This window comes from Schistocerca piceifrons, chromosome 6, assembly GCF_021461385.2.
Source record: "Schistocerca piceifrons isolate TAMUIC-IGC-003096 chromosome 6, iqSchPice1.1, whole genome shotgun sequence".
In the NCBI taxonomy this organism is placed as follows: domain Eukaryota; kingdom Metazoa; phylum Arthropoda; class Insecta; order Orthoptera; family Acrididae; genus Schistocerca; species Schistocerca piceifrons.
The window spans coordinates 575,761,745-575,775,680 of NC_060143.1; positions in this window are offsets into that span (position 1 = coordinate 575,761,745).

Sequence of the window (13,936 nt, forward strand, 5' to 3'; positions counted from 1 at the left end):
TCGTAGTGCTCAGAGCCATTTGAACCATTTGGAAAGAGAACAATAACAATGAATGACCAAGAACGAGGTGCTCGAATGAGAAAGGGTATAAGACAAGAATGCAGTCTTTCGCACTTTCTGTCCGATCAAAAGAGGCAACGTAGAAAATGAAAGATAGTTTCATGACTGGGACTTAAATGATTAAATTCGCTGGAATTGGAATCATTTGGCAGTAACGTGTGCCCAGGAATCAGGAACCCTAGAGAACTGAAGTAAGAGATGGATGATTTTCAATGATAGCCGTAAACAATAAGGTTATTGTGATGTTTAGGTTTTAGCCTTAGCGTGAATCTGCTCACAAAATTAGCGCAATAATGTTGTCTTTCGAACTGTTTTCAATCTACTTCTTTAGAGACGAACCTACTACTTGTGCACCTCAGTCTGTGGCGCTTTTTCGATCCTCTCGAAGCAAAACACTTTTCCAGTTGTACCAGAGTGAAGTAAATGTTCAAATGTGTGTGAAATCTTATGGAACTTAACTGCTAAGGTCATCAGTCCCTAAGCTTACACACTACTTAACCTAAATCATCCTAAGGACAAACACACACACCCATGCCCGAGGGAGGACTCGAACCTCCGCCGGGACCAGCCGCCCAGTCCATGACTGCAGCGCCTGTGACCGCTCGGCTAATCCCGCGCGGCTCAGAGTGAAGTAGACGGATATACACTCATACCGGTCCTTATTACAATCAAGTGTTGTTTGTCGTTTTCGGCAACGACAATGTCTTCTCAAGATCAAACTTGGTCGTTTCAAATCCATCAACCTCATTTGCCCTTTGCATATCTTAGAAAATTACTGTTCATTTCTGCTTTCTTTTTCAGTTGCATTCCTTATCGAGTTCATCATTACTTCCGCTTCTATGGAACACAGGCCACTTAGTATGCCGTACCAGGCTTTGTAGTTGTTTCCAATCTGTACATTGCCTTCATACACCTCTCCACGCCTGTCTTTTTTGTGCCAATCTCTTCACTTCCGATTAACTGTTCCTGCCTACATGCATTTCAGTCTGCTTACTGCACACAGCCCTTGGTCTTCCTCTATAATTTTTACTACCCACAAACTGAAGATTCTTTCATGTTTCGGCGGATCCCTGTTTTAGACAAGTTGGGTCATAAATACCCTTTTTTTAACATTTCGATTCAGTGCGTCCTCACTAGTTATTAGTTCCAAAGCATCGAATCTTTAACGTTCTTATGTAGCAACACATTCAACATGCTTCTGTTCCCGTTTTGTCACAAATACTTATCGCCCACATTTTGCTAAAGTACAGTGCTACACTCCCGGCATATACGACCAGGGAGGATTTCCTGACACTGAGATTTTTATTAGACGTTAACAAATTCCTCTTTTTCATAAACGCTTTTTGTGCTACTGGGAGTCTGTATCCTCTCTGCTTCAACCTTCGTTAGTCATTTTGCAGCCCTAATAGCAAAATACAACTACTACTTTTAGTATGTCATTTCCTAATTGCATTGTCTCAGCATTGTGTAATTTTATTCGACTGCATTACTTTACTCTCGTTTTGCTTTTGTTGATGTTCATGTTACATCCTCTTTTCATGGTGCTATCCTTTCCGTTCCGCTACTCTTCCATGTCGTTTGCTGACTGTGACCCAATTACAATGTCATCTTCAATCTCAAAGTCTTTATTTCTTCTCCGTGAACTTTAAATCCCTTTTCTTTCAAGTTTCTCAATGTACAAACTGAATAAGATCTGGGGCACGCTGCAATCCTGTCGTACTGTTTCCCTTTCATTTCCTTTGGCTGTAGTCTCGTCTCTGTACAAATTGTAAATAACCCTTCGCGCACTGTGTTTCACCCCTGCTACATTCAGAATTTCAAACAGTGTGTTTCAGTGAACATTGTCGGAAAATTCTTCTAAGCCTCCTGAAGCTATAAAATCGGTTCGCCTTTGTTCAGTCTGTCTTGGTAGATAACACGTAGGGTCAGCATAGACTCGCGTGCTCCTGCATCTCTTCGGAAACCAAAACTGACCTTCAGTGAGGTCAACGTTTGCCAATTTTTCCCGTCTTCTGTAAATAATTGGTGTCACTGTTTAGCAGGCACGACTTATAAAACTGATTGTTCCGTAATATTCACAACTGTCAGCAGGTGCCATATTTGCAGTTGGAATTACTGGCCCTCATAACAATCTAAATAATTCTGATAGAATGCCCTCTACTTCAGGGAGCTTATTTCGACTCATTTCCGATTATTTCATAAACTGCACTACTTGGAGCTCATTACAATCCAAACACTTCTGATGGAACGTCCTCAACCACAGCGACCTTCTTTCGACTTATTTTCGATCGTTCCGAAAACTGTACAACTTGTCGGGTGTTCGAAGGTTGCATAGGCGAGTATCCTCAACACGTGGCGAAACCAAGCGGATACCGCTTCCAGACGCCGTGGGGTTGGGCGTGCACCCCTCATTGTAGATATCAGACGTCGTAGGCTGGGCAGGCTGGTGAAACAGGACAGGCGGCGAACTGTGGCCGAACTAACACCAGACTCTAATGCTGGGCAGAGTAAAAATGTGTCTGAACACACAGGGCACCGAACACGCAAGGAGGGCTATGCGTGAAGCGTTCAGTGAATTCGAAAGTAAAATTCTATGTACCTGCTTTACAGAAAATCCTAGGAAGTTCTGGTCTCACGTTAAATCAGTAAGTGGCTCGAAACAGCATATCCAGACACTCTGGGATGATAATGGCATTGAAACAGAGGATGACACGCGTAAAGATGAAATAATAATCACCTTTTTCCAAAGCTGTTTCACAGAGGAAGACCGCACTGCAGTTTCTTCTTTAAATTTTCGCACGAACGAAAAAATGGCTGACATCGAAATAAGTGTCCAAGGAATAGAAAAGCAACTGAAATCATTCAATAGAGGAAAGTCCACTGGACCTGACGGGATACCAATTCGATTCTACACAGAGTACACGAAAGAACTAGCCCCCCTTCCGACAGCCGTGTACCGCAAGTCTCTAGAAGAACGGAAGGTTCCAAATGATTGGAAAAGAGCACAGATAGTTCCAGTTTTCAAGAAGGGTCGTTGAGCAGATGCGCAAAACTATAGGCCTATATCTCTGACATCGATCTGTTGTAGAATTATAGAACATGTTTATTGCTCGTGTATCATGTCATTTCTGGAAACCCAGAATCTACTCTGTAGTAATCAACATGGATTCCGGAAACAGAGACCGTGTGAGACCCAATTCGATTTATTTGTTCATGAGACCCAGAAAATATTAGATACAGGCTCCCAGGTAGATGCTATTTTCCTTTACTTCCGGAAGGCGTTCGATACAGTTCCGCACTGTTGCCTGATAAAGTAAGAGCCTACGGAATATCAGACCAGCTGTGTGGCTGAATTGAAGAGTTTTTAGCAAACAGAGCACAGCATGTTGTTATCAATGGAGAGACGTCTACACACGTTAAAGTAACCTCTGGCTTGCCATAGGGGAGTGTTATGGGACCATTGCTTTTCACAATATATATAAATGAGCTAGTAGATAGTGTCGGACGTTCCATGCGGCTTTTCGCGGATGATGCTGTAGTATACAGAGAAGTTGCAGCATTAGAAAATTGCAGTAAAACGCAGGAAGATCTGCAAAAGCAGTTGGCGCAGGGAGTGGCAACTGACCATTAACATAGACAAATGCAACGTATTGCGAATACATAGAAAGAGGGATCTTTTACTGTATGATTACATGATATCGGAACAAACACGGGTAGCAGTTATTTCTGTAAAATACCTAGGAGTATGCGTACAGAACGAAGTGGAATGATCATATAAAACTAATTGTTGGTAAGGCGGGTGCCAGGTTGAGATTGATTGGGAGAGTCCTTAGAAAATGTAGTCCATCAACAAAGGAGGTAGCTTACAAAACACTCGTTCGACCTATACTTGAGTATTGCTCATCAGTGTGGGATCCGTACCAAGTCGGGTTGACAGAGGAGACAGAGAAGATCCAAAGAAGAGCGGCGCGTTTCGTCACAGGGTTATTTGGTAAGCGTGATAGCGTGACGGAGATCTTTAGCAAACTCATGTGGCAGACTCTGCAAGAGAGGCGCTCTGCATCGCGGTGTAGCTTGCTGTCCAGTTTTCGAGAGGGTGCGTTTCTGGATGAGGTATCGAATATATTGCTTCCCCCTACTTATACCTCCCGGGGAGATCACGAATGTAAAATTAGAGAGATTGGAGCGCGCACGGAGGCTTTCCGGCAGTCGTTCTTCCCGCGAACCATACGCGAGTGGAACAGGAAAGGGAGGTAATGACAGTGGCACGTAAAGTGGCCTCCGCCACACACCGTTATGTGGCTTGTGGAGTATAAATGTTGATGTAGATGTATATGTTGATGAACATTAGGCCACTGCAGCCGACGACCCATGCATATGATAATGCCAACAGCACCACATCGGCAACTGGGCATGTAACCTTCGGCAAGGGTCTCAGCGCAGTGGTAGGGCGTTACATGGTCTGATGAACCCCGATACTTACTTCATTACGCCGATGGGAGGGCGTGAATCCGTCGTCTTCCCTTGGAAGAGCTCCTTGACACCTGTACTGTGGGACGGCTGCATTATACTGGGGGAGCATTCACGTTGCCATAGGAGCTCGTGCAAGGCACCATGACGACCAAGGAGTATCGTACACTGGTTGCAGTCCACATACACCCCCTCATGACGATCACGTTTCCCGTCGGCAGTGGCAGTTTTTAGCAAGATAATGCGCCACGTCACAAGGCCACAAGTGCGATGGAGTGGTTTGGGGAACACAGCAGCAAGTACCATTTCATGTACTGGCCCTCCAACTCGCTAGGTCTGATCCCGTCTGCCCGCAGTTAGGTGACCTGTGTGTACAGATGTGGTGCCAACTCCGTCCAGCGGCCTACCAAGGTCTCATTGCTTCCAAGGCACGACCGCGTCGCCGCTGTTAGCCGTGCTGAAGGTCGACATACCAGCTGGCAGGTAGGTGGTCATACTGTCCTAGCGGATCAGTGTTTGCTCCCTGTAGTTATGCAAGTTTCAGCAACCTAGCATTTCTTGTCTAGCCATTCGTGACTTGCTATTTAGCTCTCGCTGTCAGTTCATCTTTTAGAGCTCTGTATTGCCTCTATCAGGTTCTTTCTTTCTTTCCTTCGCTACAGCCGTTATCCCGCATTGTGCGCAGGGTTGGCAGGGTTGTAAGTAGGCTGTTTAGATTTTTTTATTGTTAACGCCACGTAGCGCACTGTATGAAAATCACTGGCTGCGCTGTGTGCAGTCTGTGGGTGGTTTGCATCCAGCAGAGGTGGATGTGGGGAGAGAGATGGCGGAGTTTTGAGAGCGGATGATCTGGACGAGTGTCCATCAGAGACAGTAAATTTGAAAGACTGGATGTCATGAACTGATATATATATATATATATATATATATATATATATATATATATATATATATATATATATATATATATGACTTTTGAACACTATTAAGGTAAATAGATTGTTTGTTCTCTAACAAAATCTTTCATTTGCTAACTATACCTATCAGTAGTTAGTGCCTTCAGTAGTGAGAGCCTTTTATTTAGCTGGCTGTAGTGGCGCTCGCTGTATTGCAGTAGTTCGAGTAACGAGGATTGTTGTCAGGTAAGAATTCATGAAAGATATAGGTTATTGTTAGTCAGGGCCATTCTTTTGTAGGGATTACTGAAAGTCAGATTGCGCTGCGCTAAAAATATTGTGTGTCAGTTTAGTGAATGTCTGAGAACGTTCAGTTTTGCTCAGCTGTTTGAAAATCAAATAACGTAGGGGTTTATCAGTACAGTCATTCATTAATTTTTCTAAGGAGACGTTTCAGGGTTAAGTACGGAATTGGCATGGTTAATTGTAAGGGGTGGCCGGATGCCCCTCCTGCTAGCACCCTATACCCCCCCCCCCCCCCTCGCGGGACTGAAGTAGTATACCCCAGCAGTCGGCGTCTAGTGTAAACCGTGAAATAGTGTGAATGTGTTCCAAATGTCTGCGAGCCGTGTAACTGAGGCGGGACGTGGGGACCAGCTGGGTATTCACCCACTAGGATGTGGAAAACCGCCTAAAAACCAGACCCAGGCTGGCCGGCACACCGGCCGTCGTCGTTAATCTGCCGGGAGGACTCGATCCGGGGCCGGCGCGCCTATCAGAGTCCAGGAAGAAGCGCGTTAGCGCTCTCGGCTACGCTGGCGGGTGCTCCTATCAGGTTCTGTCACTTCAAAATCCTATGAACCTCCGAATATGGACCAGAAGCCGGACTGCAGCAGGAATGGGTGGTTTTCCTGTAGCGCCAATAAGAGGCGAAGGAGCCGCCCTCTGAATGGTAGCGGGTGCGTCGCTGACAGCTCGCGACGCCAGAATCTGGGCGCGGTAACTAGCATCGCTCCGCGCACGTGTGCCGAGCCGTTCGTGCTCTATTAAAAGGGAGTTTCGCAACTCGTTGTCGAGGTCTGCCTTGACCTCCGTCCCAATGGGAACCGGTCGCGCTTGCTCGGTGGGTCGTCTGGCTGATACGGTGCTCGATGCACACTCTGGTTTCGTGCCCCGCGCCGCCGACGTCTCACACAGCCTGTCACTACGTGAGTACGCAGCTCTGGCGAGTCGCATGCGAGCCTGGTCGGCTCAATTTTCCGACACCGGATACCGAACTTTAAGTCTTTATTTATTTTCCTCTGTCAGGTTTTAACAACTGTCCATGCAGTTAAGATCAAATACGGAAAATGTTGAAATCTGTACAGTTACTGAACTATAAGGATGTAGGAACATACAGTTGAATGAAACACGTCTTATATGCGAATAGTGTCGGGTGACTTCTTGTTGTAATGGTCTTCAGTAGAAAGGCTGGTTTTTGAAAACTCTCTTCCTGTTTGAACTTTTTATCGTCCAGTTTCATGATCGTTTGTTGAGTAAAAATAGTGCATCTGCAAGACATAATATATGAATAACACTACATCACAGACATCTACCGTCATTTCTCCCTAACATTTAAAATTATATTCGGTGTCAACAAATTTCTCCTTTTCAGAATCGCTTTTCTTGCTATGGCCAGTATACATTTCCTGTCCTCTCTACTTCGATCACCGCCTGAGTTTTTCCGCTCAAATAGCAAAACTCATCCACTGGTTGTAGTGTCTCATTTCCCAGTACAATTCCCACACCAACGCCTGATTTAATTTCAGTACACTCCATTAATGTTTCATTGATTTTCATCTCAGATCTTCTTTTCAGCACATTATCCATTCCATCTAACTCTGTTCCAAGTCTGTTTCCTCCTTTGACAGAATTACAGTGACATCAGCAAATCTCAACTGTTTCCAAATTTTTCCTTAGTTTCCTACACAGCTTGCTCAGTGTAGAGATTGATTTAACGTTATTGCTTGTTTTCTAATTACTATAGAGATGGTGTGATTAATATGTGAGACTTGTCGTCGGTGATTTTTGCTGGGCAAGAAGAAAATTGCTTGACAAGGCCATCGGCAGCGTTGATCTCAATGCGATTTACTTTCTTTTACGATGATATTGCGCACTAAGGGAAGGCAAGTATTAACTATAACTGCAGAGTAGTGTTGTCTTTTAGAGATTACTAAAGTAGTGCTGTTAGGCACATTTCGTTCAGTGAATGAACTGGAATACTTTGGTATGATAAATTTATATCCTCTGGACGGTTTATCGACAGCTGAAATTAGTCATTTGTTGGTGAAAACCTGTTGTTTCATTTTTTAACCGTTAGGAAATGGACATCTCATTTCAAACATGATCGTTTGTCAACTAAAGATAATGAATGTGAAAGACATAATACAAGAATGTAAGTGGCCGTTGTCGGGCTTCACAGGAATAATGTCGTTCTGCATGTGTGGCAGCGTCATTTGTGATAAGACGACCAACACTGACTGCTTGTAGTTTGTTGTTGTTCCTTTACATTTATTATTGGAAGATGGCTGGGTGTTCTGGCATACTACGTTCGGGCTGGGTGACAGGGTGGAGAGGGACGGATATCGGATACTACTGCTGCGAAACTTTGTCAGTGTTTTTGTTAGTAATCATAGGCTGATCCGCTGAAAGCTACGATCGTGACGTAGCGCTGTTTACCTCTTGGCCGAAGCCTTCTGAGCACAATTTCCCGCACTGTGGCTCTATTAGTAACCGGAAACAGTTGCCGAGCTCATTGTGGATAGCTTTTCAAAACAGTCGAGATTGTAACTGCACCATGTAAGTGTATTTATCAGCGAGCTGCACGTATAGGAAATGCGGAAAAGTGCGAGTAGGGGTAGCTTTCCGAGACTTCCATACGAACTTAATTATGCAGAGAGACAGTTCATACGTTCCGGCAATAGAGAACCTCAACGACTTTTGCCCGTTAGCTATATCGATACCGCCAAGATATACGTCTACCCGTTCGTGAGAAAAAGTGGACCTAACGGACGGGTAGATAGGCAGCCGGATAACGAATGACAAAAAATATTTTCTGGTGTGCTGTAGTCACAGATTAATAATTTTCTGATTTTTTAGCTTACCTGTCAAATTTCATTATTCTACGTCGTTAAGAACTAACCAGTAGATTTTGAAATGTCTGTCAATAATAAAACACGCCGGTAAATGGCCGCAAATTTTGATTGCATCGATTTAGAAGCTGAAATACTTTAGTACCTCCAAGGAACTGTAGACTTTAGAAAGTGCCATAAATCTGAACTTGCACGTCTAGCGTTTCTGAGAAAAAAAAAGTTTTCAACAGTCGGACAGACAGACAGTCGGACAAAAAGTAATCTTATAAGGGTTTCATTTTTACCGATAAAGATACAGAACCGCAAAAATACGAGTGACCCTACCACACACACAGCTCAGTCCATGACAGTGCAACAAGAATTACACTGAAATCACATTTATCAAGAAACAATAAACATAAAATCCGAAGCAGTGCTTTCTGCGAATGAATAAAACCGTACAATAAAGTCCAAGGCAATTAAAGAGATTATTAAAACACTGCCCATTGAACAATACACTTCATATGTTGATGGATTACTTAGATAACACACAGTAGGCGTGTGGTGAAAAAATGTAACAAATATAAGTAATATTAACTATAATAAAACATTTATCATTTTACATAAGAGCTTCATGTTAAGTTTTTCCAATCTTCTTCTTAATTTCCGCAAAATAACTTTCCCAGAGTCATGCTACACTGAAGTGCCAAAGAAACTGGTATAGGCATGGATATTCAAATACAGAGAGATGTAAACAGCCAGAATACGGCACTGTCGTTGCCAACGCTTATATAAGACAACAATTGTCTGGCACAGTTGTTAGATCGATTACTGCTACTAGATGGCAGGTTATCAACATTTAAGTGCGTTTGAACGTTGTGTTATAGTCGGCGCACAAGCGATGGGACACATTTCCGAGGTAGCGATGAAGAGCGGATTTTCCCGTACGACCATTTCACGACTGTACCATGAATATCAGGAATCCGGTAAAACGTCAAATCTTCGACATCGCTGCTACCGGAAAAATACCCTGCAAAAACAGGACCAATGACGACTAAAGAGAATCGTTCACCGTGAGAGCAGTGCAACCCTTCCGCAAATTGCTGCAGATTTCAGTACTGGGCCATCAACAAGTGTTAGCGTGCGAACCATTCAACGAAACATCATTGATGTGTACCCTTAATGACTGCACCACACCAAGGTTTACGCCTCGCCTGGGCCCGTCAACACCGACATTGGACTGCTGATGACTGGAAACATGTTGCCATGTGGATCTCGTTTAAAATTGTATCGAGCGCATCGACGTGCGTGGTTATGGAGACAGCCTCATGAATCCATGGACCCTTCATGTCAGCAGGGGACTGTTTAAGCTGGTGGAGGTTCTGTAGTAGTGTGGGGCATATGCAGCTGGAGTGATATTGGACCCTGATACGTCCAGATACGACTCTGAGAGGTTGGCAGGTACATCCTGTCTGATCACCTGCATCGATTCATGTCCGTTGTTCTTTCCGCAGGACTTGGGCAATTGCAGCAGCACAATGCGACACCCCACGCGTCCAGAATTGCTACAGAGTTGCTCCAGGATCCCTCTTCTCAGTTTAAACACTTCCGCTGGCCACGAAACTCCCCAGACCTGAACGTTGTTGAGCATATCTGGGATACCTTGCAACGTGCTGTTCAGAAGAGACCTCCACCCCCTCGTACTCTTACGGATTTATGGACAGCCCTGCAGGATTCATGGTGTCAGTTGCCTCCAGCAATACTTCAGACATTAGCTGAGTCGTTTTCACGTCGTGTTGCAGCACTTTTGCGTGCTCGCGGAGGGCCTACATGATATTAGGCAGGTGTACCAGTTTCTTTGGCTTTTCAGTGAATGTATAACACCGACACGGTAACCTCTTTCTCAGCTCAACATGTCACTCACTATAGAGCGATGTTGATTCAGTTTTTCGGGCAAGCAAACGGGAAGTTGCGGTACACAAAATGGAAGGTATAAATCCTCGCTAGGGTCCTGGCTTTAGCTGATAGTACGTCTATTCTTTCATTTAGAAACACAGTGTGCATAGCGTGTGCAGGGTGCGCAGTGACTGGGAGTCAGAAATGAATGAACAGTGTAGCATTAGCCTTTTACGTTGTTAAACAAGTCCTTTCTAAAACAGTTTTGTTGACTAGGGATAAACTGGATCGAGGCAGCACTATTTTGAACAGAGTGGCCTTGTATTCGGGAGGATGGAGGCCGCAATGTTATTCCGGCGATGCTGATTTAGCTTTCTCGTGATTTCTCTAAGTACTTCACATAGTGTGGGGTGTTTCCTATTATAAGGGCGCGGTCGATTACCTGTCCTATTCTTGACAAAGTAGACCTATATGTATGTAAAAACTGGAACTCACGAAGTCTCTGACTTTGCTGTTCCCGCAGTAGGTAGGTTTTACTCCCCCTGCGTGTAGAACCTTGCCACACTACCACCAGCGCCTCGTAGTAGTGCTAGACGTGCGATTCGGCATGGCAGTTCTTCCTGGGTGTGCTTCCTCTTGACTCTTGTTGCAGTAGCTTTCTTTACGGTAATCTCGTCCCTCCAGAGATTTGAGGAGGACGGATGTCTGTAAGAACCCCGCGATTTGCTGTGTCAAAATAAGGGACCTGTCAGCCATTTATTTCTGAATAAAACTGCGTATAATTCTATGTGTGTGATTTTCGAGTAGAGTACGCAGCGCCTTAATTGGAGGACGTTCAAGCTTTGCTTCAGTGGGTCTTTTGCTTTATTTTAGCACTGTCTGAGTACTCATCATTGCCCAGGAGTTTATTTATTCCTGTCTTACGTAGGCGTATCTCGTCCTTACCCCCCCCCCTCTCTCCTCCTCCTCCTCCTCCTCCCTCCTCCCTCTTATTGTCCATCTCTGTCTCTCAGTCTTCTCCTTTTCCTTCTCTCTCTTCATCTCCTCCAACAGTCCATCTCATCTTACCTCTCTCTGCCCATCACCTGCCCCCCCCCCCCCACTCTGCCAGCTCCCGCCTCTACCCTCTGTCCTCCTGCCTTTATTTGGGCGTATCTCCTGCCCCTCTTTCTGACTACCTCTTCCTCCACATCTCACTGTACCTTTGTTGCTATCCACTTACATCTAATCCTGCCCCTTTCTCTGTCCATCCCCTCCTCTGCTCTTTCGTTCTCCATCTCCCCCTCCCTCTCTTTCTGTCCACCTCCCCACCCCCTCTCTATACATGTGCTCCTACCCACTCTGTGTGGCTCCACCTTCTCCTTCCCCATCCTTGTACATCATCCCTACCCCAATAGGAGAATGCTGATTCTCCACTCCCACCCCCAATTTTTATTTCCAGTCAATAATATGAGTAGAAAATTTCCTTGAAATAGATGCAGTGGTTCAGGAGATGATGTGCACATACATAAATACAGTACATGCAGACATGTATAAATACATAAATGTTTATAATATGTATGGATGCTAGAAAGGAGAAACTGACAATATCGATGAGAGGATGCAAACACAAAATGTACAAACAAGTGGTGCAAATTTTACATCCGACTAGGTGAAATATCTACCCTCATTACTGTGTGCATCCTCTGTTATCGACAGCAGCTTCCATTCTCACGAAACTCCGAAAGTCCTGCAAATCTTGGGGCCTCAGCGCCTTCCGTAATAGAGAATACATGCCATCGCCTTTGGCCCTGCTTTCCAACCAGGGGCGGATCCAAGTGCATCTGGCACGGTTTAAGGTGGGACAGTAGTCCTGAATTTTACTGCGTGGAGTAAAACTTGAAAATGTACTACAGCATTTCTGCTTTTGCATGCTACTCTTAATTTCAGTTCCTGTGTGCTCAGTGAGTTTCTGGGCAGTGACTTTGACGCTACGAGCAGCCTTTACATTGTTGTTGTTGTGGTCTTTAGTCCTGAGACTGGTTTGATGCAGCTCTCCATGCTACTCTATCCTGTACAAGCTTTTTCATCTCCCAGTACCTACTGCAACCTACATCCTTCTGAATCTGCTTAGTGTATTCATCTCTTGGTCTCCCTCTACGATTTTTACCCTCCACGCTGCCCTCCAATACTAAATTGGTGATCCCTTGATGCCTTTACATAGGACCAGAATTTATTTGCGTTTTGTGATAGGTCTATGGCTAAGACTGCACTACCGTGATCGTTACATGCTTCAAGCGTTGTTTCCTTGATAGCCAAACGCGTTTCTTTCAGCATCCCTCTGCTTTCGCGGCAACCGGGTGACTTCTGCCTCTGCAGAGCACCTTGCCGTGATTCGGGAGGACGACGGATCAAATCCGCGTCCGGCCATCCTGGTTCAGGTTTTCCGTGATTTCCCTAAAATCGCTACAGGCAAGTGCCGTAGTGGTTCCTTTGAAAGGGGGCGGCCGACTTCCTTCCCCTTCCCTCCCTAATCCGATGGGAACGATGACCTCGTTGTTTACTCCCCTCCTCAAATCAACCAACCAATCTACTGAAGACGACATTCGCAATCGGTGACTACCCTGCCGTCGGGGACAAAAAAATCCAATCAGCGTTTCGACGCTGAGTTCGAACCTTCAGCACTCAGTTGCAGCACTTTTTTTGGTCTCAAGTGATTCGGCTGTTACGCCACCAGCATAGTCGGCTGTTTCGTTAACATTATTAAACATGCCTGTGAATGTAAGTAAAGCAACGTAACTTTTGTAAAAGTTACGCTAAAACTAATTAAGTTGAAAATTAGATACAGACTTGACCTTCACACTCACAGTTGATTCGTGGTCAGAAGACCTGAAAAATACAACAACGTCATTGTATATTTTATGTAGTTAAAATTCACAAATTTGTTACGTAAAATTTGCACAAACGTCATTTTACAGCCGGCCGAAGTGGCCGTGCGGTTAAAGGCGCTGCAGTCTGGAACCGCAAGAGCGCTACGGTCGCAGGTTCGAATCCTGCCTCGGGCATGGATGTTTGTGATGTCCTTAGGTTAGTTAGGTTTAACTAGTTCTAAGTTCTAGGGGACTAATGACCTCAGCAGTTGAGTCCCATAGTGCTCAGAGCCATTTGAACCATTTTTTGTCATTTTACAATTTGTAACTGCTCGGCTAAGGCTGTGAACGAAAACTGAATAATATCGATAGTGGGGAATAATTCCGCAGTCGCAACTTTTTGTACAATGGTGGGAGGGAGTGCCATGAACAATAGTCTAAAAATCATGACTGGTGGGGCTGAGTGTGGGAGTGGGGGTATGTTTGCAGGCCACTTTTTTCCGTTTCTCTTGAATAACTCGAAAACTACGGCTAATAGAGAAAACGTGTCCGAGTATAAAATGTAACTACATCAAATTTCCTGCTCGAAGGTCTCGTTCATTTTTTTTTTTCTGTAGGACTAATAGTTTGCTCTTAGCGAGCGAGAGGATATGAA